At 50.5% G+C, this 22,176-nt stretch overlaps 1 protein-coding gene and 1 long non-coding RNA gene across 2 annotated transcripts in view; one reads left to right on the top strand and one right to left on the bottom strand.

The window, feature by feature from the left end:
• Positions 1-2,805: 2,805 nt before the first annotated feature.
• On the bottom strand, positions 2,806-5,599 carry LOC134471033 (uncharacterized). The gene is made up of 2 exons (XR_010040370.1): positions 5,042-5,599; positions 2,806-4,960 (listed from the first exon to the last, which is right to left on the bottom strand). It is a non-coding gene; the product is annotated as an uncharacterized LOC134471033 (long non-coding RNA).
• Positions 5,600-5,795: 196 nt separating this feature from the next.
• Brd4 (bromodomain containing 4) overlaps positions 5,796-22,176 on the top strand; it is an 80,892-nt gene continuing 64,511 nt past the window's right edge. The window contains exon 1 of the mRNA XM_063228548.1: positions 5,796-5,940. The gene's annotated coding sequence lies outside the window, so the exon portion shown is untranslated. The remainder of the gene's footprint in view (positions 5,941-22,176) is intronic.

The following is a 22,176-nucleotide window of genomic DNA, read 5'->3' as shown; positions in this document are numbered from 1 at the left end:
TCTGTAGTGTACCCCCCATCGGATGGGTAATGAATTACCTGGCTTGCAGAAATACTGCAGGATACTGATGGTTGTCTGTCGACCTAGCACTAGGAGCTGAGGCAGGAGGGTTGCTGGGATTCAAGGCCAGCCTTGAATGACCTTGCTAGACAGTGAGACCCTGTCTAGCAAAACAAAGGGTCTGGAGAATGCTCTCTGGGTGTTTATCTGGCTGTGGGGCAGCATAGTCCAGGGACTTCTCGAGCAGCACCTGTGCTCCACTCTCCACCTGGGAGACCGAGGCAGGCTAGAAGCCACATAGTGTGACCCGTCTCCAGAAACCAAAACGCAGAGTTTTGGGGGCAGGCATGGAGCAGTCTGTGCATTCCCGGGGTCCAGCACTGAGATAAATGAACCTTTCTGAAGTGGACAGCGAAGATGGGCTTGGTGGCACGTGTCAGTACTTCCAGCATGCCAGAGGCTGAGGTAGGAGGATCACCCTGAGATCAAAGCCACCGCTAGCCCTGAACTCAGTGATCCTCCTGCCTCAGCCTCCTGAGTGCTGGGGTGACAGGTGTGTGCCACCACGCCTGCATTTTTCCTTTTGTTGTTCATGCTTTTGATGTCATATCTAGGAAGCCACTCCTAAATCAAAATCAGGATGGTTTACTTCATGCTTTCTGTGAAGGAAGGACTTCATTCCATTCTGTATTTGATCCATAGAAGAGACTTTTCAAAAGCCAACTCAGCAGAGCTTTGTGAGTTTATTTGTGGACTCTCAATTCTATTCCATACCAAAATACCCCCCCCCCAAAAAAAAACACCCCAAAGTGACTTCTTTTTCTCATTGGAAAAGCAGCATGGGTCTTCACAGGTCTCAGAGCAGTCTTGTGGAAAAGTGGCATGTTTGGAGGACACTTGAAGACTAAGCCGCTGGAGCTGCAGTTCAGTGACAGGACTCACGTTTTTTTGTTTTTGTCTTTTTGAGACAGGGTCTCACTGTGCAGGTCACCCTGGCCTTGAGCTCACTTTGTAGCCAAGGCTGGTCTCAAACTCGCAAGGATCCTCCTGCCTCAGCCTCTGAGTGGTATACCACGCCCGGCTTTTTATTTTTTTCAGGACTGGTGCTTAACTTGTGAGAGATGCTGGATCCAATCTGCAGCATTTTCAAAATAAATCCAAGATTTGCATGGAATATGCCACAGAAAGGAAACTAAAATTCAGTCTTTAATCAGTGTCCTCATGACTCAGACAAAATAGCCAATACCCAAGGCTAAGGGAAAAAGGCTTTGCTGGGATCACAGTGTGTAGAGGTTTCAGTCTGTGGCTGGCTGGCTGGCTCCAAAGAGGGGGAAATGGCACAGGGCACTGCAGTGGGAAAACAGTGCATGGCACGCAGGAGGCTCTGTCTGTTCCTCATACCTCATCCAGGCTACTTAGAGGAGCAGCACATGCACCCTTAGTCCTACACCCTGGATCCCAACACCACAGACTAGATCCCACTACCTCTGAAAAACTCCCACCCATGATGACATGAGGCTTTGGGGGACATCTAGACATAAGCCATAACAGCCCCTCAGTTGGTTCCAGCACTGAGAGGCTGAGGCAGGGAGATCACTGTGAGTTTAAAGTCACCCTAGGCTACACGGTGAGACCCCGCTTTACAAAAACAAGGTGGGGGCCAGGGATTTAGCTCAGTGGCACAAATGCCTGCCTGGCAAGTGTGAGGTCACGAGTTCAACCCTGGTACCCAAGACAAAAACACACCAAAAAAAAAAAAACGTTGGGTATGATAATCCATGACTGTAACCCCAGCACTTTGGAGGCTGAGGCAGGACTGCCATGTATCCGAGGCCAGGCAGGGCTCTGTAGTGGGTTCAAGGCCAGCCTGAACTGCACAGTGAAATCCAGTCTCAAACAAAAACACCCAAGAGTATGGGAAAACAAGTGAGAAATGTATAAAGACATGTACTGTAATTTTTTTTTTTTTGAGACAGGGTCTTACTATGTAGTTTAATTTGGCTTTGGACTCACTGTAACCCAGGCTGAATTCAAATTCATGGAGATCCTCCTGCTTCAGCCTTATGAGCACTGGGATCACAGGTGTGCACCACCACACCTGGCCTGTAATACTATTATGGAAAAATTGGGAATGAATTAAATATACATACAAGCAGCGGTACCTCAGTTCATGAACTTAACTCTTCCCGTGACTCTGGTGCTTACCTGCTGGCAATTCAGTTGCAACCCAAATCATGGGATGAATTCCATGCCCAAATCGTGGAAAGAATTAGGTTTGTGAACCAAGGCACCACTCCGCTAGGGAAATGGCTAATTCCCTCAGAGGATATGGTGGGTGCCAGCTCCCATGGGGCAGATCGCTCATGGGTAATGAGGCCAATGCTTTTTAAAGCCTGCTACAAAGCAACACATGCAGAACAGTTGCTTTTACATTGTAACAACCTGACTAATTATATATAACAAACATACACAGAATAAATAAACTTATGCTAGGGCTGGGTGTTTTTCTCTTCTTTTGGCTAGCAGAGTTCATCTGAAGTTTAATGCCAGGGGCTCCTGGGTGCAGAGCTGAGGGGTATTGTGTGCTTGCAGCCGGAAAGATCGGGGTCCAACTCCCCACACCTGGCCCCCCAGAGAAAGCCATATAGGACATTTTATATTTTCCAGCAGTTACAGTATTTTAAAAGTCAAAGCAGAGTCTGGGGATTTAGCTCAGCGGCCTAAGTGCCTGCCTTGCAAGTGTGGGGTTGTGAGTTCGATGCCCGCTACCCATAAAAAAGAAAGACAGAAAAAAGTCAAAGCAGGTAAAATGAGGCTATTTTATTTAGCACAATACGTAAGTTATTTCAGCATGTAATGATATGCAAATGAATAACTAGATTGTCTTTTTTTTTTAGATGTCTCCCAGTGTAACCCTGACTGGCCTGGAGCTCACTCTGACTTTGCCCTCAGGGCTCCTCCTGCATCAGCCTCTGAGGGCTGAGATTACAATGTGTGCCACCACACCCAGCTTAACTTGATATTTTACATTTGTTTTCTCATACTAAATTTTTTTTTAATCTAGTAGGGTATTTTACACATGAAGAAATTCTCAATTCAGGGCAATCTTTCGAGGCTCCGTGGGGATACACAGCTAGCTGCTGTCAGGCAGCATACTACTGTAAGAAAACCTATCAAAGCTGTAAACTTTGACAAACCCGGTCATTCTCGTAGGGCAAGGGAAAAAAGATGGGAACGCTTCATTTCCCCCGCATGTTCCTTTTTGTTAGTGCACTAAAATGCTTTCATGATCCCCGTTACCACTGTTACTATTGTATTTTTTTTGCTTATTTTTATTTTTTTGATACTGGGGATCAAACTCACAACCTCATGCTGGCCAGGCAGGCACTTATGCCGCTGAGCTAAATCCTTGGCCTTATACATATATATATATGAAAAATCTTTTTGAGGCAGTTTTTATATTTTTGAGACACTATGCAGTTCAGACTGGCCATGCACTCACTTAGTAGCCCAGGCTGGTCTCAAATATGCAATGATTCGCCTGCCTCAGCCTCCCGAGGGCAGTGCTGGGATTACAGGCCAGGGGTGGTGGCGCGTGATTGTAACCCTAGCCCTCAGGAGGCTGAGGCCGGAGGGTTGCTTTTAGTTCTTTGTAAAGTGAGCTCAAGGCCAGCCCGAACTGCACAGTGAGAACCTATTGCAAAAAGACAAAAAAAAATTTTTTTTGTCAGGAATCAAACTCAAGACCCTGCACTTGCCAGGCAGGGGCTGTGCCACTGAGCTAAATTCCTGGCTCAACAAAAAATCATTTTGAGAGAAGGTGTCATGAAATCACCCAGACTGGGCTCCAACCGGGGATCCTCCTGCCTCAGGCTCTCGTGCTGAGATTACAGATGTGAACTACCAACACCTGGGTAGCAGGAAGTTTTAAAGTGACCTCTTCCATTCCTGGCAATCTTTTGCTAGTGGATAAAATCTAGTTTTTACTTGGGTTAGGAGCCACTGGTAGTTTAGGACTGCCCTTGGTGGGTCATAAACAGGCATTAATACGAGGATTCCACTAGTGTCCGATTTTATCAGTGTATTCAGGAAGGAGGAGCTGTCAGGTAATTTTCTGTTACTTATAAAATCTGAGATGTTGGGGATAAAACCCAGGACCTTGTGGATCACACCAGCACTCTGACCACAAACCTACATTCCCCGCCTGCTTCCTACTTTTAAAAAGTGAGCCAAGGGCCAGGGATAGAGCTCAGTGACATAGCATCTGCCCGGCAGGTGTGAGGTGATGAGTTCGATTCCAGGCACAAAAATAAATAAATAAAAATAAATAAATAAATAAAGGAGCTGATTGTGAAGACACACCCACCTGTAATCCCATCACTCTTGTGCCCTGGGACAGGACAGTGACAAGTTCAAACCCAGCTGGTGTCACTAAGTGACTTAAAGAAACCCTGTCTCGGAGTAATAACAATAAAAGGGTTGAGATGTAGCTCAGTGCAAAGGTCCTGGATTCAATCCTCAGCACTGAAACAAGATAAACAAAACAAGGCTTGGGATGTATAGCTCAGTGGTGGTCTTCTTGGGGTCCATCCCCAATACCTAGTGAGGGGGAGAGGGAAAAAAAGGAACTGAAACTGCTGAGAGGAAGGTTCAAGGCAGAAGTTTGGAAACATTCACAAAATCAAGCCGGGCACGGTGTCCCACGCCTGTAATGTTGGCACTCTGGGAGGCTGAGGCAGGAAGATGGCAAGTCCAAGCCCTGTCTGAGCAATTCAGGGACTGAGGCTGTCTCAAAATGTAAAAGATGTTGGGGGGGGGGGTTGCGGGGGACTGGAGACAGCTCACTGCAAAGAACAAGGGTAACATTCTTCGTAAAATTACATAAAGCTGTAATCCCAGCACCTGGGAGGCTGAGGCAGGAGGTTCACTGCGAGTTCAGGGCAACCTGGACAGTAAAGCCCTGTCTCAAAAAAAAAAAAAAAATTACATTAAGCTTCAAGAGCCCTACCCCTAATCTCCTCCTGACATTTCACCAACCTACCCGAAGTTTATCAGAATCTTCGTCTTTCAGGTGGGGTACTCTGCAAGCTCCAGAGCCTAGAGCTGTCCGGGCACGCAGCAGGAGTCCTGGAGGAGGGGACTGGTCGGGGATGGCGGGCGGGAGGGCGCCCTCGGCTGGGAGGTCGGGACTTTCCACTCTCCAGCTCCTAAGGCCGGAGCCGGGGACAGCTTGTGCCGACCTTTCCCTCACTTCACCTCGGGCCAGTGCGTCCCCACGGCTGTCGCCTTCCTGTCGCCGCTCCAGGGAGTCCCAGCCCGCATCCCTCCCGCCAGGACGGCGCCCCTCTGGCGCCCCAGGCTTTGCGATTCCGCCTGAGGCTCAGTGGGTTCAGCTTGCACTGCGCGCGTCTCCCTGAGCCCCCTCCATCTTTGGGGTTCCCTCTCTCGTCCGCGAGGCTCCTTCTCTGGGTCTGCGGGGATCCCCCTTACGTCTAAAGGCTCCCCTTAATCATTTTCCGGGGTCCTGGCGGGCCCTCTCCGGGGCAGCCCCGCGCAGCTGCCGCCGACCCCGCACTCACCTCCTCCCGCCAGCGCTCCCAAGCTCGTCCTAACTCCGGGCGACAGGCGCGGGGGCGCGCACGCTGGGCGGTGTCGACGGCACGGGGCCGCGCGCGCCGAGTGCGCGGTGACGTCAGCGCGCTGGCGGCGGCGGCGGCGGCGGCAGGGCTGTTTGTTCTGCTCTCCCGCAGCCAAGCAGCCGAAGCAGTGGCGGTGGCGTCCGGCGCTGCCCGCGGGCGAGCGGGGCCTGTGAGCTCGGCGGAGCGGCGGGCGCGGCGGCCGGCGGAGTGGGCCCGGGCTCCGCGCAGGCAGCCCGCAGAGGGCGGCGGCGGGCGAGCGGCCGGCCGGCCGGCGGGGGCGGCCTGCGGCCTAGCGTCTCAGGTGAGGAGCGGTGCCCTTCGGGGCGGCGGGCGGCGCGGCGCGGGGCGGGCGGCGGGGACCCGCGGCGCGGCCCGCGTCACCTGCATTGCGTAATGGGGCCGGTGCGCCACCACCTACGCCATCGGCGCGGCGCGGGGGCGGGGAGGCCGGGGCTGCGCGGGCCGGGCCTGCGGGCCAGGGCTGCGCGCGGGGTCAGGGCTGGCGGCGCCGGAGGCGTGGGGCGGCTGGCGGCGCCCGGGCCGGGGCCGGCCGGCGGGAGCAGGGCGGGCGGCGCGAGCCGGCGGCGGCGCGGCCGGCGGCTGCGGCGGGGGTGCGGGTGGCGGGCGGCGGGCGCCGGCCGGGGGCGGGCGGGGGGCGGGCCGAGAGCCCGGCACTTCCTGCCGCCGCCATTTTGTCAAGTGAGGAGGAGGCGGCGGCGGCGGAGGAGGCGGAGGAGGAGGAAGCGGCGGTCGCGGGAGCGGCGGACCCCCGGCTTGGGTAAGTTCGACCCCGACGTGGTGGCCGCAGGAGCCGCTGTGCCCCGGCCGAGGTCTCCGGGGCGGTGCGGGCCGCGGCGCTCACGTGGGCTGATCCCGGCGCGCGCTGCTTCCGGCACCTGGGTCCCTGCGCCTGGGTCGGGGCAGCGCGTCCCCGCCTCGGTGTCTGGCGTTCCGGGCGGGCTCCGAGGCTCCGCCGAGACCCAAGCGGCTGCCTGGCCTGGGACGGGGCTGCCCGCGAAGCCAAGCGGGAAGACAGGGCTCGAGAGACGGGCGGGAGCGGCGACTGGCGGGGTGCGCCGGGCCCACTTGACCCACCCACCCCTGGGCTGGCAGCCCCCTCGCTGGGCGCTTTGTTTTGTGCGATCGGTGCTCGCTGGCGTCCGTGCGATGGTCCCTTTTATTTCCTATGTGGCGTGCCTGAGTGTGGTGGTTTGGGGTGGGGTATGGAGAGGGGTTGTGATTCAGCGAAATAAAATGATCCCCCCTCCTTCCCACCACACACACGCGCACACACACACACCCTGCACACGCACCAAACGGAAATAGCACAGCTTCGTTCGACGGTGGGGCTCCCGAGGCCGGGCCTCGGACGAGGGTGGGAAACTTTGCCCGGACGTAGTGGCCGGTGTCAGGACTTGTGTCCAGGCTCGCGGATGAGTCGTGTGCCGCTGCTGAGCGGTTGACCTCCCTTTCACTCCAGATGCTTTTGTTATTTTCGCGTGTTTTTTTTTTTTAATTGTTATTTTCACTTGCTTGTTGACTTAACGTTTTGTGCAATTCAGTGAGGTTTCTGGTTTCTGTCCTCGGGTTCATTTCTGGAGGAGTGTGTATACGACGTGTGACCTCATGTAGTATATAGCCTGGGCCTACTGGGACGTGAAATTTTATCTTCATTTATCGTCAAGAGAATTTCTCTAATAACATACTGTTTTTCTGAGCCAGTGGTCTTGGATGCCGTAAAACTGGTTTGGAAATTTTCATGAATGAAGCTGTCAAGTTTCCTAAGTTTTTAGTCCTTGAAATTTCTAGACCTTGGAAGTTATAAAGTATTACTCAAAAGGATTTATGATTGTTTTCAGTTTCAGGGTTTTGGATGGCCCAGTTTTATGACCTTGTATTGGTCATACAATTATTAAAACGTTTTAGGTTTAATGTGGGTAGGGATTATCTTTCTACCAAGGTTTTTTAGATAACAAAACCCTTATGCAAAAAAAAAAAAAAAAAAAAAAAACAAACCCAATACTTTAACCGGGGAAAGATAAGTCTCTTGGGTAGTTTATATTCAACTCGGGAGAAGGGAAAGCCTAATCGAACCCATGGCATTGCTGCCTTGTTCATCATTTTACTTGGGTAGGCAACATAGTTGCCATCTTAAAGCCCAAGCTTTACTAAGTTTAGTAAGTTAATGTTTTTTATAGTTCTTAAGAGGAAAGGGAAGAACCCACCTCCATGCGTTTTGCTAGCATTCCACACATGCAAATGACTTAACTGCAGATAAGGAAACTTTGCTTACTGATGAAAGTTAAAATGTGAAAGCCGCTGAGGACTGGCTGGGATGTTCTGGGTTGTCTGCCTCGTTTGGAAGGCAGATGAGAGGAAAGTTAGCTAACAATTACGGAATCTTTGGTCTTTAGTAAAGCTTCCAATAGATTATTGGATTGTTCAAGGAATTTAGACTTTGTTTCCAAAAGTTACTTTTTGGAGCCAGTTTCTGTGTTCTTTGTACTAAAGTGCACTTTTGCTTTTAGAGGTAGACAAGATTACAATATTCTCATATTACACAATTCAGGTTATTGAGTGACTTGAGATTTGCGGGTTTGGAGCTAGTGGGGTTTGATGCTTCAGCAGTTTGAAGAGCTCGGCTGTGAAAGCTTCTTCCAGCAACCCACTGTCATCCTCCGGCAGGATTGTGTGGACGCAAAATACTTTGATTTCCAGTTTTGAATATTTTTGTAAAGTAGACCATTCGGGGCTTTAAGAAAGGGAAGGAAACTTGTCATTGGAAGTTATATTTTTTCTTCTGTAGTAAGGATTGTACTCGGGAACCTTCCAAAGCCTGACCTGCATTCTCCACCCTTTTTTATTTTGAGGAGCTCATTAACTTGCCCAGGCCCTGCTAAAACATGGAATTCTCCTGCTTCAGCCTCCCAGGATGTTGGGATTACAGGTGTGCACCACCACACCAGACTTCTTCTAATGCTTTCCAAATCCCTGTGATTTTTTAGTGTTTGGAACAGACTGGACATTGACAATGTGTAAGAGTTGTGGGAATTCTTCCTGACGTTGACATGTAAGACATGCATTTACAAAAATAAAATTTCCTTGTTACTTACATTTTCTTTTTGGTAATACAGGGTCTCACTGAGCAGTTCAGGCTGGCCTTGAACACACAATGTGTGCAGTGATCCTTCTGCCTCAGTGTGTGCTATCATGCAGTTTTGTTTTGTTTTACTCTTTTTAGCTTTTTTTATTTTTTAATTTTGAGACAGAGTCTTTAGACAGAGTCTAAATTATACGAAGTTGACCATTGTGAATTCATGCTTGTGAGCTTTCTGTAGTATTGGGATGAAAGTGATCTGCCGTCGTCTGCCCAGCTTGGCTTTGTCTTCTCTGTATTTTCAGTGCCCAGAAGAGCATCTTAGTCTTGGAATGAATAAACTGGAGAGATGATTGCACAAGAATTCAGTGTGTCTAGAACCTGGTGTGGTGGTGCATGCCTATATTCCTAGCACTTGGAAGACTGAGGCAGGAGGATAGCCACAGGTGCAAGCAAGGCTGGCCTTGACTGCACGTAGGTCCCTACACTGCTAGTGGACTTAATTGTTCAGTAGTGATTTCCAAAGAATATCAGTTTAATCAGGAGCTAATGCTGAATCCCAGGAATTGTTGTAAACTCATGGGTAGTCCAAGCAGCTTGGCTTGTGAGTGCTTCCAAGTGCTGTCTGATGTTTTTTCTACTTAGCAGTTTGCAGTGTGGTGAATGGGTTGGGACTGGGAATTGGTTCAACCCTGACCTGCGGAAAGTATTCCAGGAGGGCAATGAAGTGGGCATAAGCACATGTGGCACGGGAGTGGTGGCAGATGCCTGTGATCCCAGCACTGGGAGGCGGAGGGAGGGGACCTAAAGTTCACACCCACCCCAGGCAGCTCAGTACTCAGTGAAACTTGTATTTCAAAAATAATAAGTAAATAAACTGCACGCGTGGGTAGCATTTCTTTTTGTGAATCTCATGTTCTAAAAACTTGATCAATTTTTTAGAACATTGACCACGTTTTGTACTTTTTTATTTGTGTACTGCGGACTGAAAGCAAGGTCTTTCTATTGAGCTACACTTCCTGCCCGGTTTTTGTTTTGGGACAAGGTCTCACTAAGTTATCCGTGCCGAGAAAAAAATTACTGTCTTCTTACCACAGCCTCCCAAAGTACTGGGATTACTCATGCCCTGTCATGCCCCAACAGTGCACACTTAAAAAACGTGTGTGTGTATGGATGCCCCGACAGGGTTTTGTTTTTGTTTTGTTTTGAGATAGGGTCTTGCTGTGTAGTCCAGGCTGGCCTTGAACTCACTGGATAGCCGGGGTGTTCTTCCTTCCTCGGCTTTCCTAGCACTAGGATTATAGGCAGCACATTCTTTTTAAAACTGTGGTTTCATGTATGGGTAATCAGCCAAATGACCTCTATAATTAGTTTCTGAGCTCTTAACTGTGTCTAAAATATGTATTTCATACAGGTGACTCTTTACTTTGGTACACATAATCTTTGTTAGTGTGCTCATCCTCTATTTGTTGAATATCAATTGTGTGTAACTTGAGGATGATGTATCGAACCATCAGACGTCTTTCTGTGTGGGTCTTTCTTGGTGCTGGTTATGTTTTTATTACATAGTCACTATTGACCTCCATAGCCCAGGCTGACCCCAGATGTGTCTCCAAGTTACTGAGGACTGAAGTCAGAGGCTTTATACTGGGCTGCACTGCATCCCAGCATATGTATGTTTGTGTACACACACACACACACACACACACACACACACTTTTTTTTTTTTTTTAAACAGTCTTGTTATGTAGTTCAGGCTGTCCTTGAACTCATTGTGTGGCTCAGATTGGCCTTGAACTTGCCATGCTCCATCTGTCTCAGCCTCCCAGGTACTTCATGTTTCGTTTTAAGGCAGTCTCACTAACTTGCACAGGTGAGGTCAAACCTGGAATCCTAGAGTCATGGACATGCGCCATCATGCCCGCATTTTGCCTATTTGTGGTGCCAGCTTTCAGGTGTAATTCACACAACAGTGTCACACACATTTTTGTCACATTTATAGAATCGTGCACTTGTCCTTAACAAATACTGGGCCGTCAGAAACCCCATATCCATTAACCTCCTGTCTGCTCCATGGATTTGCCTCTTCTCTGGATATTTCAGTGATTGTACAGTAGATTACCTTTTATGTCTGGAGGCTTTGACTCAGCGTGATGTTTTCCAAATGCCTGTGCTGTGTGATGGGACTCGGGGCTTCCGTTCTCTTTTACGATAGGCAGTCTTACGTTAAACAGGTGCATCATGTCTTCATCTATTCACTACCACTGGACTTTGGGTGGTTTTCTCTTTGTGGCCTTCATTGATGTGCTGCTGTAACTGTACGTGTAATTGTGTGAAGCTGTATGAATTGGGGGCAGATGTCTAGGAGTAGAGCTGGCTAGATCATGTGTAGCGTACTTAACCTTCTGGGCTTTGTGAGAGTTCAAAGCCTGACAAGAGGCTGGGGCTGCGACTAGGTGTGGAACTCATACCTTCCTCCACAAGGCCCTGGGATGCACCCAGCACCACAGAAACAGTGAAAAGAAGCTTGATGAGGAAGTGCGGGGTTGCCTTCTAAATGTGTGGGTTAAATGGAAGCCTGGTCTACCTGGTCTGCATGGTCTCATCCTTGTTTGTTTCCTAATTGCCTGTGCTTACAGACTAATTTGCAAGTTTATGCATAAGAACTATTCTGGAAGATGTACCCAAAGTTGTGCTATTGTTATGGGAAAGAGTTTTTAAAATTTTGTTTTATTATGTATGTATTTTTTTAGACAAGGTCTCATTATATAATATATGCTGGCCTTGAACTCAGGACAGTCCTCCTGCCTCAGCCTCCCAGAATCCCAAGACTATTTGATGCTGTCACCACTCCTAGCTTGGTCTTTTTTAACTTTATACCTGAGTAACAAAGTTCATTGTATTCTTGGAAGTCTGATTTCTTAACACCTGATTATGATCATTTCCTTAAGTGAATCTCTATTCCTCACACATGAAAATATTGATTTCTACTATTTTGGGAAATTATTTTCAATTTTTTCCCCATTTTTATGAGTAAGATTATTAGATGAAAGTGTATGTTTTTGGGAATTTAACATAAATTGTTTTTCCTGAAATACTGCAAGAACTTGATCTTAAGTCAGAATGTGACAGTGTCTTTGTTTATATTAGTAAGATTTTTAAATTTTTTTTTCCTGCACAAATGAGTTTTGTGAACACAGATGTGTTCTGAGGACTTCAGGGAGAAGTGAGTGTTTCCACCTCTGATCTTGGACTCTTCTGTCCTCTCCTGCCCAGAGTTGGACTTCACTCCCGAAACGGAGCCCATTGTCACCTGTAGTCTTAAGGAAGAGGACAGGGGCTCTCGCAGGCCTTACAGCCTGATGCTATCAGACCCTACCTTGGCTCGCAGGCCTGCTGCCCCTGTGTGATCTTCAGTCTTCCATTTATTTTGCCCCCGAGGGCTCACCGCATACATCCTGCCACCTGTGTGTGTCCTCTCAGTTAGTAATCGACATCTTTGCTCAAACAGAAAAGTAGTGGGGCGAGGGTGCCGGGGTAAGAGTACAGTCAGTAGCAGACAACCAGAAATGTGCACCAGTGATGCAGGGCTGCTTTCCAGGAGCCACCAGGTGCTTTCCAGGGCTACTGTCTCTTCCCCTGAGCAAGTCCAGAGGTGGACATGGGGATGGCCTCCCGCCTCCAAACCCCCTGTGATCCTAGCACTGAGTTAGAGCACAGCCCAAACTGCATAATGAGATCTTGTCTCCAAAAAATTTTTTTTAAAAAATTGAAATGGAGTTTGCTTTTGTGTTACCGGTTATAAGAATGAGTGGTGATAGGACAAGTAGAAATGAGCCATTCTGAAAAGATCAGCGCTGGCTGGATGTTTGGTGCAGACTTTGGGGATAGTAGTGCATTGCATCTGCAGGCCTAAAAGGTAATAGCCATTTTATGAAAACCTGGTCACCTGAACCTGAGCTTTGATAGGGTGCTAGAATGTGCCAGAGTACGTGTGCATCCAGCGTCTCACTGTGCCTTCTCCTGTGGCCCTGATTTTAAGTACATTGACATCTAGGCTTGGCAGAGGTATTCTGGTCCCCAGAAAGCTGTGTGCTGCCATCAGGATGTTCCAGGAAGGGTTTGACGGGGTCAGCCTGGGAGGGAGGTTGGGACCCTGCCTGCCGCTGGACTTTGGGCCTTTGAACTAGAAGAAGCTGTGGGTGCAGTCAGGTCCCTCTCAATCCTCGGTACCGTTGGTTTGGCAGATACTACAAGCACTGACCTCAAAATAAGCGAAGTTGGATACATTTTGTATTTACTCCTTGATGTAAATATTAAATAGATCTCTTTTGTTTACTGTAAGTACAAGCCAGTGGCAGCACAACTGTGAGCTGCAGCTGCGGCCAGCTGTTTGTTAACTGAAAGCTGTGAAAGGCTCACCATCACTGGTATGAGCGACCCCTCTGTGGAGAGGTGGGTTCTGGGGATTGAATCTAGGGCCTTGGCCCTGAGCTGCATCCCTGGCCCATATTTTTCTATGTATTTTTTGTGAGACAGGTCTTTCTAAATTGTTAACATACAATCCTCCTGCCTCAGCTTCCCAGTGTTGTGGAATTACAGGTGTGTGCCACTGCAACTGGCCAGTGTGAGCTGTCTTGTGACTTTTGCTCTTTGACGTGTGTGAGCCTGTTTGGTCCTGGTAGGAAGGCCTGGGACCATGGGCTGTGGCGGGCAGGGTTGTGTGGGCTTGGGTGGAGTCTCACACAGACTGTGGGGAAGCACTGTCATAGTTCAGCCCTGCTGCTACTTTCCATCCTTGTCCTTGTGCATGTTACACAGCCACATAACCTGGGTTCATGGGTCAGCATTCCTGGACATGGCTGGACGGCATGACGCCCTATGGGTACTGCCCTGACTGTACTATTCGGGTTTCTAGTGGGAAAGCAGAAGCCAAGAGCCCCTGCGTTGCTGGGAGGACTGAGAGCAGCTGTCCCTGTGCCTGCTTTCCAGTGGCCGCCTTCCTTGTGCTGCTTCCCACTTCATCTGAAATGCTGCATTCCTAGCTGCTGTGCTGTCTGCAGGCCCGGGACCCTGTGGGGCAGCGCCAGGAGACAGGTTGGGGCTTCGGCACCAAGCGATTTCTGGAAAGGCCAGTTAGCGACTCTGGTGTCCTAGGTGTGGCTGGTGTCTCCTGCTGTCCTGCTTCAGGCAGTTGCACTTACATTCCTGTTGGCAAATTGGCCTTTGAGGTTTGTGGTGTTTTTGTAGGAGAAGAGGAGAAAGGTGAGTTCAGATTGAGGATTTCACATTAGAAACATTTTGTGGGAGTGGATTGTTGTCTTGCTGGTTGAGACCAGGGTAGTGGACAGAGTGAAGCCTGTCCGCATTGTGAGCAGCCCAGCAGCTGTGCGGGGTTGCTGGGTGGGGTTGCTGTCAGGTAAGCAGGGTTGAGCTCCTGAGCACTTTGACTAGAATCTGGGTTTTGAGAGAAATTTTGTCTTTTCTGTGTCCATGTCATGTGCATGACTGTGGTTTGTTTTGTTTGGTGTGCTAGAAATTGAACCTAGGACCTTGAGCGTGCTAGGTTACGTGTGTGTCCTTTCTATGGGTGTGTTGAAGAGTGTGAGTAACGTTGTTCTCCCAAGTTGTGTGGTGGTAAATGTGAGAAGCACTTTGTTTCTTTCAGGTCCTTTTTCTGTCATTTCTTCATGCTTTGCCCAAGGGTGACTGTCCTTAGGATGCCATCTGGTGGTCTGTGCAGTGCTGTTTCCTTCACCTCGTGCCCACGCTGCTTGTTAAGAGCCTTGTCGGAGGTGGGAAGGCTTTGGGGGAGTTTGCAGTAGTACTGATCTAACCAGTGTTCTGAAACAAGTGTGTAAGGGAGCCTCCTGTTTGTGCATGGGGGTTTTATTGTAAAGTACTTGTGCCCTTTTTTGTTTGGGGGGGGTACCAGGGATCGAACTCATGACTGCACGCTTGCAAGGCAGGCGCTTATGCCGCTGAGCTTGTCCCTTATTTTCAGGCCATTTTTTATTTAGATGACTTCTTTTAGGAAATGGTTTTATCAGTTATGTCTTTCTGCTACAGTTATACAACAAGTGACAGTAAAAGGAGATCTGTTAGCTGGTGTGACAGGTCTGCAGCAAGGCTTAGATGCAGTCGAATCCAAGGGCTTCACAAGGGAATTCAGGGCCTGTGTGCTGCCTGACAGTCAGCGCTGACCTCAGCGCCAGGAGTGTGTCCTGTAGAGCTTTCTAGCAGCAGAGGCCTCTGCAGAAGGGGCGCAGGGTCCGCCCTGCTGGGGTGGCGCGGTCTCTGCCCCAACCTGTATCCTTCAGGGCTGCTTGTTCCTCTCTGTGGAGGCACAGATGGGACTTGTTGCACAGTCGCCTGCACTGCAAGCCAAGTCTGCTTGCTAATTTGAAGCAAGAAATTTTGAATCCTAAATGGGGAAACTCATTTCCCGTACCAGCTTATAAACTGGGAGTAATGGAAATGGATTTAGAATGAGTTGTTTATAAAAAGAATGAACTTGGGAGGTTGAAGCAGGAGAATCACCCAAGTTTGAGGCCAGCCTGAACTATGCAGCAAGACCTTGTCTCCAAAAAAGAAAAGGTAAAGGACATGTGGGAAAATGAAAGGCCGGCTTATCTTACCCTGTGTGAGGAGCGGGGCTGGGTTGCTGTGGGGTGTCACACAGGGCCCAGCCAAGTCAGGAGTCAGGCTGCCCCTTTCATGGGGCTCCGCCTGGTGGAAATCCAGCTTTGGGGGAGCACACGGGGTCCTGCTGAGAAGAGGATTGCAGGCAGGTCTTGGATTAGCAGCCAGGTGGATGAGGCTGGGCATCTAGAAGGCTGAGGCAAGGTCGCCTCATGAGTTCAAGCCAGCCTGAGCCACTACACAGTAAAGCCTTGACTCCACCCCCAAGGCCAAATCCCTAGTGAGTTTCAATATGCATTGTAATGGTTGGCAGCCTGCATTTCAGGGCACAAGACTCAAGTCAGCTACCTTCCTGCCTGCAAAAGCTACAGTTAGGATTTTAGTATTTGCTAGGCTGGTTCTATTCTATACTCAGGTTCTTGCAAAGTCTGCTGCTTGACATTCCTCTGGTGCTGCAAAAGGCCTGCGCAGGTTTCCACCATCAAAAATAAGGGTTAGGGAGGGGGGGTCTGTCAGCTGCACAGCACCTGCCAGGCAAATTCGAGGCCCCGAGTTCAATTCCGGCACAAAACAAAAACAGAACAGAACCAAGTATTGTGCTTTTATTATGCAATAATCAGTTTGTTATAGTTTCTTGCTGGTGTTGGCTTTAAGTCCAGTTCTCACTGTTGGGAGAGATTCAGTTCTTTAAAGGGCTTTTACAGTACCTGCAAGTCCAGTGGCCGAGAGTGAGGCCAGCCCCACTGTTGCCCGGTGGGACAGTTCCTCAGGCTTTCTGAGGTCCTCCAGCGAGCTGGAGAGTCTTCTTTACAGAGAAAGTTCCACTCCAGCTCTGGGGCAAGCGCAGAATGGGCTCCCCGAGTCTCACTCCTAAGACGAGGAAGGCGTGGGGAGCCCGTTGGGGTTTGTCCAAAACTTCAGAGACCCTTGAGTGGTGGTGTAGGGCCCCCCTTCCCATGTGTCACCAGTGTCCTCACCCTGCCCCCACCCGGTCAGCGTTGGAGCCAGGGAGAATAGGCCTGCTGCTGCCTCTGTGGGTGCAGTGACAGCGCTTCTCGGGAGCTGCTGCGGCTTCAGGATCTGTGGTTGGCTCCAGCCTTACCTTTGGCCCAGGCTTGGCTAATCGTTCGTTTGGCAGTGTGGGCTGTGGGTAGATTTAGGAACTAAGATTTATGTCAGCAGCTCCTTAGGGCTTAGCACCTCCTCAGCTGTGGGATATTGGTTCAGCCTTGGACCTGCCCCCCTGGAAGAGAGCTTGTGGAAAGGTGCGATCCTTTAGTAGTTGTTCTGTTGGGAATATCGGCGCATTACACCAGGCACTGTGGTCGGTCTGTCATATTTTTGGTGGTGGTGGTGGTGTTGTTTGAGTCAGAGTCTCACTATGTAGTTCAGGCTGGCCTTGAACTCTGTGTAGTCCAGACTGGCCAGGAATTTGTAAAGACCCGCCTCAGGCTCCCCAGTGCTGGGATTACAGGTGTGCTCCACCTCACCCCGCTACACCAAGCATGTGGGAGATGCTGCTCTCCTCTCCCTTGCTGCATCCCTTTCTGGTGGAAGGAATAGGAAATACAATACTATGAACTGGAGTAATTCATACTTATGTGCTTGAGGCAGAATGGAGTCAGAAAGGGGAAATACTGATTACTCTAAGAGCAGCTCCTGGTGCTCTGTTTTGTTGAGCCCTGGTCTCACTTTGCAGTGCAGACGGGCCCTGCCTCAGCCACCCAACCCAGTGCCCCTTCCTCTTTCACTCTTTCCTAAATTCAGAGATTAAATCTATTTGTGTTAATGTTGGCCCTCACTCATTTACTGTGGGTGCTGGCTTTACACGAATCTCACTTTCTCCCTCAGCTGAGTGGCTGGCTGGCTGTTGGTTTAAGCCTTTCCTCCTTTCTGTTTTCTAATCAGGAGAAGGAAGATGGGGGTAGAATTGTAAGAGGTGGGGCTGTCCTTAAAATCTTTGGGAGTATTTCTTGGCTCTGTTTGGTTTTTCAGGCATAAAAAGCTGCTAAGTAATAAAGTGTGTGTTTCTTTGTTTCCTTTTGACTCTGGGAACTTTCAGGGCCACAGGTTGGCTGCTTGCAGATGCCAACACCACCATCGTTTGCATCTGTGGGGGGAAATAGCTCACCCCAGTGATCCCTCTGCCCCTGTTGGCCTGGGCTTCCCGTGGGGCCATCTCTGGCTGCATCACACACGCTGCCTGCCACTGGCAGCCTGCCCCCAGGGTCATCCATCCCCCAGGGCATCTCTGTGTGACTCGGGAGTGGGGTAAGGTCTGCTTCTTACTGTTCTTTTTTCACACGTGGATACCAGGAATCAAACTCAGGACAATCAGGCACTGCCCCAGTGAGCTGTGGCTAGCAAAGCAGCTGCCTAGGAAGGGGCCTGTTTCCCCTAAGATTCAGCTAGAGTCTTGTCCTGTGGTTTAGGCTGGCTTAGAGCTCGCGGGAATTGTGCCCCAGCCTGTGACGTGCTGGAATTGTGGGTGTGTACACCTGGTTTGGAGGTGTATTTTCCAGATGGGTAGTTGATGTCTTCCTATATTTTTCTTTAACTTGGTGCCGCCTGCTCTGAAGCAGCAGTGCCAGGGATGAGCTGTTCTCCTCTCTGGGTGCCTGCCTGCCTTCCCCACTGTGCTCTGGGCTTGAACACACCTGCTGTACCAGTCCCTTCCTGTTAGTGAACGTTTGAGTAGCTCCTGTGCCCTGCTACTGCAGCTGTGGGTTGGTATGTACTCCTTAAGTTCTTAGAAAGCAACCTTACCGATTGAGTAGATAGCAGTGTCACCACTGCTGGGTTTTGTTTTGTTTTTGTCATTTTGACACAGGGTCTCACTATGCAGTTCAGGTTGGCCTTGAGCTCACTTTGTAGCCCAGGCTGCTCTCAGACTTGAAACCCTCAGGCCTCAGCCTCCGGAGTGGTGGGATGACAGGCGTGCGTGGCGACGCCCAGCACCACTGCTGTCTTGAGACAGCTTCTTGCTCTGTAGTTGAGACTGGCCTGAACGATGTGGCCCAGTCACGGGGTTGTGCTTCCACGGCAGGCTCACTGCGGCTTCTTGACACAGAGTTCAGTCAGTTGGGTGGGCTGGAAAGGTCCCAGGCTGTGTGTGACTGTACCTGGCTCCAGAGCTCACAAGTGGGCCTGCTGTGCCCAGGCTATGGGAAGAGGAGGGATTCCATGGCAGACAGCTTTGTTCTCGGGGAATCCAGACGGTTTGGGTGGTGCTTGCTGTGTTTTGAGTGGACCTCAGAAGTGCTCCCTGAAAGAGTGGGCCAGTCTGAGAAAGGGACGCCTCTGGGTATGGGCAGAAGAAAGGACCTGGACTGTGGGCTGGTTCTCCATTGCTCACTGGGCCGCGAGGGGGGAAGAGGGAATGAAACTGTTCTGTTCCTTTTTGTGGTGTGGTGAAGTGAATCCAAGGCCTTTGCATCCTGCTATATCCCCAGCCCTTTTTATTTTGACCCTCCTGCCTCAGCCTCCCAGAGTTAGCAGGGATTACGGGTGTGTGCAGTTGCCCTTCCCACTGGGTGTCTGGTGGGTGAAAGCAGTGCCATCCAGCCTCCTGAGGAGTCTCTGCCATGAAGACATTCACTCGAGGGAAGTTCAGCGTCCTCTAGAGGAGGTTCCCGCTGGAGCACCAGGCTGTCCTGATCTGACTCACAGCTGTGGTTTCCTGTGACACTGGAGTGAGAGTCTGTGCGTGTAGTGAGTGTGTTTAGGGGAAGTCAGTGAGCTGGAGCGAGTTGTCTGTGTGTCAGGTGCCAGCACAGGTTTGGTGACCTCAGTCACTGCTTGCTCTGGGGTGGAGTGGAGTTCAGCTCATGGGTGCTTCCCCCTGTGGACTCTTTCTCAGGTTACTGTCTGAGGCAGACACAGAAGGGTCCCATGGTTGTGTACAAGCCAGACTCAGTAGGAGATGGGTGCTGTGCTGTGTCCTGCATGTTCAGTGAGATCCCACAGCCAGCAAGGGTAAGAGTGCCTGCCGTGTCTGTATCCTGCCAGGTCAGAATACCCTGGGAGAGCAGGGTGTGGCAGGTGGCACACGCCTGTGGTCCTAGCACTCAGGAGGATCGCTGTGAGCTTGAGGCCAGCCGGCCGGGGCTGCATGGCAAGGCTCACTCAACAACCCCCCCCCCCAACACACACACACACACACACAGGAAGTAAGGAAGACTTTAGAATATCCTGGGAAGAGAGTGAGGTAAGTGTTATAGGGTCCCGACATTTCCACAGGCAGCCAGCTTCCCAGGGCTAGACCAAGTGGGGATTTATTTAACAGTTGTGCCTCACAGAATCTTCACTTTGCTTTTTTGTTGTTGTTCTTGGTATTGAACCAGAGGTGCTTTACCTAAAGAGACTTGGGGAGGGAGGCGAGACAGGGTCTTGCTATGTAGCCCAGACTGACCTCTAGGTTGTGGCTATCTTCCTGCCTCAGCCTCCTGAGTCCTGGGATTACAAGCCTGCAGCAAGCCTGGCTAACACTGCTGTATCTCTAAACCTTCATGTGAATGTGTCTGTTTTTGTTGGTTTTGTGGCAAGATCTTGCTAAGTTGCCCACACTAGCCTTATACTTGGGACTCTTCTCCTTCAGCCTCCCAGGGAGCTGGGGTTTGTAGGTGTGAGCCACTGTACTCATCTTCCTTTTTCTTTTTCCTTTCTTCCTTTCTTCAAGACAGGCCTTGGCATGTAGTGCAGCCAGGCCTTGAACTCACTTACTTTGTACCCCAGGCTGGCGTAAACTCCTGACCATCCTCCTGACTCTTCCTTCCGAGGGCTGGGATTACGGACTTGTTTGACTTTTATTTATGTGTTTTGGAAGTAGTTTCTCACTGTGTGGTTTAACTGGGTCTGAACCCTCCGTAGCCCAGGCTGGGATTACAGGCATGTGCCACCGTGAGCGTGAGTTTGAGAAAACCTAGTCCAGTGGAAATGGTAGAAATGGTGAGATAAGTGTTGTGTAAAATGTAACTATGAGTACCATAGTTGAAAAGCACATGGTCAAAATACTGTAGATTTCCGTGGCACAGTCCCTTCTTCTAACCCACATTCCCATCCTGGGTTCTTGGACAGACTGCTCTCATTCTGTTTACTGCCCCGGCTTCCAGAGTCCAGTTTGGACTGCACTCCTTTTACAGTGAGCTGCCCTGTTTCCAGAGGGCCGTGTGGTGAGGAGACATTCTCTGTTCGAGTCACCTGACCAGTAGTGACTTTGCCATGTGCCGGGTGAGCCTTTGAAGGACGCTGGGACACCGCACCATCGTGTTGTTACCAACCCACTCTGACAGGTCTTAGATAAGATGGGAGAAACTACAGTATCCTGGCCATTACAGGGTCCGCGTGGTTTCCTGGGGGGCACTGCCCTGTGGGCCATTCAGGATGGGGGTGCGGGTGGGTGAGGTCTCCATGGGGCCGTGGAAAGGCCAAGGTTCATGGCCCAGCATTTTGGGACCAGTTAGTCGAGGACAGAATCAGTGTTGGGAATGTGCTGCCCTTTCTCCCCTGTCCTCCAGGGCGGAGACGGTCTGGCTGCTGTGGTCAAGGTAAGGGCGTGGGTGGTAAGTTTGCCTTCCTCAAGGGAAGGGCTTTTCTTCCCCACCTATCATCCTGTGGTTGACCTAGAGAAACGTCAGGTTCTCTGGCCTTGTTCCTATCTTCTTGGAGAACACCGTCCAGCTTTAGCTGGTACCTTTCCTCTGCTTTGGGACAGGGCCGGCCTGCTCGGGTCCACTGTCTGTCTCTGGAGAGAGGGAATGAGGGTTCACATGAGAGTGAGGGGTGACTGTGGCCTAGAAGGTGCCCTTGCGGGCCACCTGCAGTCAGCAGGAGGTCAGGCTGCCTGGGAGTCGGACCTGTTGGCTGAGCTGAGAGGGCTCTGGCCATCAAGAGCAGAGTGTGGCCTTTGCACCCAGCCCTCCCTCTTTTACTGTGTGTGGTCTCTGTTTGTGTTGTTTCTTTCTGTCCCACACTCTGGGTCTCTGGTCACCAGCTGTCTGTGCCGAGCGCAGGGGCAGGGAGCCTCCCTAGCATGCGTTGGTGGCCTGATGGGCAATGCTTGGACTGGCTTGGTTTTACCTCATGACTTACGCATCAGGCAACTTGGAGTTATTGCATGCCTGTGCCGTGCAGTTTGGTCAGTTCTGAGTGTTTACTGAACACAGTGTGTCGTCCCTGTCAACCCTTTCACCAGTCAGAGCTGGGGATCTGTGTGGAGCCACCTGACTGCTCTGCCTGGTATCCAAGCCTGTGTCACCAAGCCAGGCCATTCTCCTGAGCAGGCTGGGGTGTGGAGCAGTGATAGCTCCATGCAGTCCTCAGTGGGCCCAGACTCAAATTCTTCTGCCTCAGCTTCTCTCTAGTGCTGGGATTACGGGATATGTGCGGCGAGGGAAGCTGAGGCAGGAGGGTTGCTCTGTACTGAGTCCAAGGGTAGTCCCGACTGCATAGCAAGAGCCTGTCTCAAAAAAACAGCAGAACAGAAACTGAAAGTAACCACATGTCTTTGAGTGCCTCTCTCACCAAACTGGCAGTTGCTCTTTGACTTTCTCTGTGAGTTTTATTTTACTGTTGCAGACACCTGGTACAAGTCTAGTCAGCCAGCAATTGCCTGTCATGACTGGCCCAGTGCCCTCCGCACTAGTCTCTGCTGGAGCGTGTCCCCAGCATCCATTGCTTTTGAAGACTGAGCGTATTCTGTTGTCTGAATATATCATCTGTCTTTACTCACCCTTTTCTGTTGGTGGTTGCCTGGTTTGCTGGTTAGGCGCCTGGTCAGTTTTGTTTTGCTTTGCTTTG

Source organism: Cavia porcellus, unplaced genomic scaffold (assembly GCF_034190915.1).
Source record: "Cavia porcellus strain 051 isolate PalLab524CR breed Dunkin Hartley unplaced genomic scaffold, mCavPor4.1 scaffold_17, whole genome shotgun sequence".
Lineage (NCBI taxonomy): Eukaryota > Metazoa > Chordata > Mammalia > Rodentia > Caviidae > Cavia > Cavia porcellus.
Note: the sequence above shows the minus strand (reverse complement) of the source record. Positions and strands in the feature narration are given on the sequence as shown.